This window comes from Polyergus mexicanus, unplaced genomic scaffold, assembly GCF_030449975.1.
Source record: "Polyergus mexicanus isolate NDT 795.1 unplaced genomic scaffold, iyPolMexi1.0 SCAF_195, whole genome shotgun sequence".
NCBI classification, from domain to species: Eukaryota; Metazoa; Arthropoda; class Insecta; order Hymenoptera; family Formicidae; genus Polyergus; species Polyergus mexicanus.
The window spans coordinates 3,000-7,890 of NW_027223515.1; the positions used below are offsets into that span (position 1 = coordinate 3,000).

At 31.9% G+C, this 4,891-nt stretch overlaps 1 long non-coding RNA gene across 1 annotated transcript; it reads left to right on the forward strand.

Moving 5' to 3' along the window:
* The first annotated feature begins 1,251 nt into the window (after window positions 1-1,251).
* Window positions 1,252-3,140, forward strand: LOC138944436 (uncharacterized). The gene is made up of 4 exons (XR_011448759.1): window positions 1,252-2,397; window positions 2,503-2,667; window positions 2,784-3,003; window positions 3,108-3,140. It is a non-coding gene; the product is annotated as an uncharacterized lncRNA (long non-coding RNA).
* The last annotated feature ends 1,751 nt before the right edge of the window (window positions 3,141-4,891 follow it).

Consider the following 4,891-nt stretch of genomic DNA (forward strand, 5'->3'; position numbering starts at 1 on the left):
GTCAAATTGATGGCAAAAATCGACCAAGATCTGCGCAAGACAATCTGATAGCAGATTGTCAGCAAAAACCGAACAAATTCTGCAGCTTTTGGCCATTCATATAAAAGTATATATTTAAATAGATTTAAAGCCTTAACCCTAAGTAACAAAATGATGATAAGTTTTGGTCATAAAATGACCATTAGATAATTAGAGATTATATAAAATCATATATTAATATGTTAAAACATATAAGTAAATTCAAATAACTTAATTTATAAAATTAAAGATCTTTTTGGACAGAAATTGTTTTGAATAAGTGAAAATCGAACAATTATCTGTCCGATTTGCCAAAAATCAATTCAATATCTGAATTTCCTGTATAAGAATTATGTCAAAAATTGAACTGATAGAAATATATATATTATAATATTATTAGCATTTTGTAGACTTTATATACACTCATGACAAGAATTTGAATACGGGTATAGATAATGAATAACGCGCCGCATAGCGATAAGCGACTGAACTATTTTATAATACTTTGTAATAAGCTGCAGATTTTGTTCGGTTTTTGCTGCCAATTTGCCATCAAATTGCGCACTCTAGATCCTGCTCAGTTTTTGCCGACAATCTGATGTCAGTCATGTCAGCAAGCTTTGCTCGGTTTCTGCTGCCAATTTGCTGTGTAGTTATGTTAGCAAGCTTTGCTTGATTTTTGCCGGCAATCTGCCAGCTTAATCGGTAATAACAACTCTTGTACCAAATTTGTAGCCTTTTTGCTGACAATAATTTGTAGCAAGCACTTGGCAATATCTGTTAGAACAGACCTGGCTGACTGGATAGATCTTCATAAAAACATAAGTATTTCTTTCTTGCCATTATACAGAAGTATTATTCTAGATGTACAAAACAATTGTATAATTTTTGCTATTAGTTTTTATTTATTTCTTCCAATTATTGCAACATTAATTGTATAACGCTCTTCATTTTAATAATTTATTATCAGATATTAATATATATTATTAGCTTTAAAATATGTAAAATAATTTAAAAAATTTAGATATCTTATACAAATAGCTACTATAGTATACATGCAATATTTGTTGTATTAAATCCATTTTTGACAATGTACTTATGTATATGTTACCGCAAATGGCGTTTTAAACGATTAGGATAGATATCGCGCTACGATATTCTTACTGCTCATAGATATACGAGGACTGACAATTAAGTTCGTAGAAAATATTTATTACAATTACAGAACATACTTATTCGTTATCTAATACACAGTCCCTTTTAAAATAGTTCCTTCCTAAAGTAATGCACTTGATCTTTTGTGGAATAGAAAAAAGTCAGAGTAGGCTCGATCTGACCGTCTTCGATTTTTTTCTATTCCCCAAGATCAAGAAAGACATGAAGGATTGTCATTGGGGTCACGAACGGAGGTGGAATAGTTGACGCGTGTTCTAAATATAGCCTTACGGAGAATGATTTTGAAAACTGCTTCCTGCAATAGAAAAAACTTTGGACCAATTGCATTGCTTTAGGAAGGGATTATTTTAAAAGGTACCGTGTATTATAACGAATAAGTGTGTTCTGTAACTGTAAATATTTTCTACGAATTTAATTCTCATTCCTCGTACATATACAAGGTTATAATAGAACCCCACCTATTCGCAATATGCAGGTAGAGCGAATTAAATCAAATAGATAACCTCTACCATTTTGTAATTTTTGCAATAATTAATGAGAAATTAATTTAAAAATGTTGGGCAATTAATTAATGAACACAGAGTTAATAGTTACGGTCTACTTTATTCGACGGCCAGAACGGAAGAGAGATATTACATGCAAGCCGCGATTATAAAAAGGTAAAGAATCGGAAGACGGAAAAATAGCGCGCGCATCTAAGAACTAGAAATACACTAGTAATAGGGGCGCGCGAAGTTCAAATAAAAAATATTAATAACCAAAACCAAGAGTTATAATTTGCTTCGCTTAATCTATGCTAACAAAAAAGATCGGCCGATTCGCGCGAGTATTACCGTGCGATGAAAAAGGACAGACTGATTATGGTGTAAGTAACAAAGTGTGCTATTTTCTCGGACGAATTTTGGCCACATTCTGTGCAGCACCAAGTTTCCGCCATCTTGCAAAATCACTAGCAACGCAACGCTGAATTTAAACGAAATGGTGTCATGATACACAGTGTCATTATACACAGTTTTGCAGCAGTTTCGTGAGTTTTGTGAATGCAATACAAAAAAATCCTTTTTATAATGCCGTCGTGTTCGTTTAAATGTAAAAATACATCACGAAATAACAAAAATGTAAGGTATTCTTCATTTCCAAAAAATCAAGAGATGATTGTAAAGTGGAAAATATTTTGTAAAGAAAACATCAATCCAAACAATGGTATGTATATAATACTGACAGATGGTAAATGGAATTTAACAAATTGAAAAAAAATAAAACATAATAAAATTGATAAAATACATTATTTATAATTTGTTTATTTAGCGCAGGTTAGTTCCCAACATTTTCATTCTTCATACAAAGATCGATCGTTGTTACTTGGGCTACTACCTAACTATAGCCCTATGAAGTCTCGGAAATTGAAACCTGATGCAATTCCAATGGAATTTATAGAGGACAATGCAACAACTGTGGTGGAAAAGGATCTGGGTATGTATAGAGATATACTTTCATTTATGTGAATAGATTTATATTTCACGTGATTGTATTCATAATGTTTAAATAATACTGTTATCTTCCATACAATATATTGAATATACTTTCAGGAACAAATGTAAGAGAATGTACACACGTTGCTACAGACTATGTTGCATCGAGCTCTAAGAGCTTTTGCGATATCGATGCTTGCAAGTGAAACCGCATTAAACTTCACAAATGAAGAAGCATCATGTTCTGCGACTCAAGTTGCATCGAACTCTAAAACTTGAGATACACCAAGCTCTGTCAATCCAGTTGCACTATGCTCTACAAGCAGTGATAACTTGAGTACGTCCTTCTATTATGATTTCTTTGTTGGTTAAATTTCTATTACTTAACTAAATTTTTAGCAAAGTTTTATTTATTTATTTTTATTTTTCCTCATCGTGAAGGTTCAATCCCAGACAGCACAAAACATCCTCAGGATCATCCTGAATATGTCCAGGACGGTTCAGGACATTTGTAGGATGTTTTAAGATATTATTATAAATATATTTATAAAAGTTTAATATGCATACATAATTATTTTTAGTTGTGTCGGCTATTTTATACAATTTAGAAATCTTAAGTATTATAATAAGTATTAATGTCCTATAAATGTCCACTGGATAACCCCTGGATGTCTGTAGGATATATCTGCCCTGTCTATTATATTGGATGTCTTTTGGATTTCCAGAGGACATATACATGTGCAATTAATTGTTAACGTTAATTTCGTTTAATATTAATAATTGAATTTGATGCGCACATTTTCATATATCCAAAATTATTATTTATTTAATATTTCATGAGAAATGTTACTGTTCGCAACATTCCAAAAACTTTACAAACAATAGTATTCAACCGCTAGTTCGTTTGTTTACCGCTATGCGACACGCGAACTCGTATTTGAGATTTGGTCATGAGAATTACATAAAGCTTGCAAAGAGCAACTGACAGGAAATTACAAATGTAATTATTTTCTATCAGTTCAATTTCTGATGCAATCCCAAGATAGGGAATTCAGATATTGGATTGTTTAGAAAATATTACACAACTCAAACCCGGGAACTAAACCTAAAATATTCATGTACAGCACGAAAGCCTCAAATATTAAAGAACGGTGAACTATTTTTAATATTAAATTTTTAATATTGGCAGTAAATAACAAAATATAATTTTAATTTATATTTAAATTTTTAAATTTGCTCCTTGAAACATACGAAAAATATCCTTAACATATCCTATAAAAATCCTTAGGATGTTCCACAGAATCTCCCTGGATTCTCCAGAGGTTAATATACGGCTATCATTTACTCTTCCTCAGGACATCCAGAGGAAATCTGAGGATTACAATGGGATATCCTGAGGATATCCTACATGTATGTCCTGGATGCCCTTTGGACGTCCTAAGGACATCCTTGTGCTGTCTGGGATATAAGTTTTCCTTTCAATGAAGATGACAGAAACTGATACAGGAAAATGCAGACTTGGTTCACCAAAATGAAATTCTTCAAAACAAAGTTCTTCAATTAGATTAGATCAATAAACAGTATGAGAAAGAGATAAAAGATATTAATAAACGATACGAGCAAGAGATGAAGAACAAATTGCAAGAGATACTAAGCCTCTTTTTTACACCTGGACAAGTAACACTACTAATGAATCCCATGCAGAAGATAACATGTAAGAGCATGTACACACGTTCCTTTTGTTCTTTAAAAAAAATATTTGCAAAAAACCCAAAAAATTCCTATTCCAGCAACTCTCCGAAAGTGGGTAGCATCATTCAATATTGATGCAGGAATTCTTAATGACGTCATGCTGATCATAAAATATAAAGGTAAAAACATGACAGAATTGGAGAAAGCTACAGTAATCTATTTTGATGAAATTTATTTGTCAAATCAAATAGCGATTGAAAGAAGACAGGAGAGAGTTATTGGTCCTCATAAAAAATGCCAAGTCGTTGTAGCTCGTGGTTTATTTAAAAAATGGGAACAGCCTGTCTTCTACGATTTCGACCAAGATCTCATCAAAGAATTATTATTTAAAATAATTGTCCAATTGTATAATAGTGGCTATACTGTGTTCGGAATGACCTGTGATCTGGGACCATCAAATCAAAATTTAATAAAACAATTAAAAATTAATATAATGAAAAATGCGGATGAAATATATTTTGAACATCCGTGTG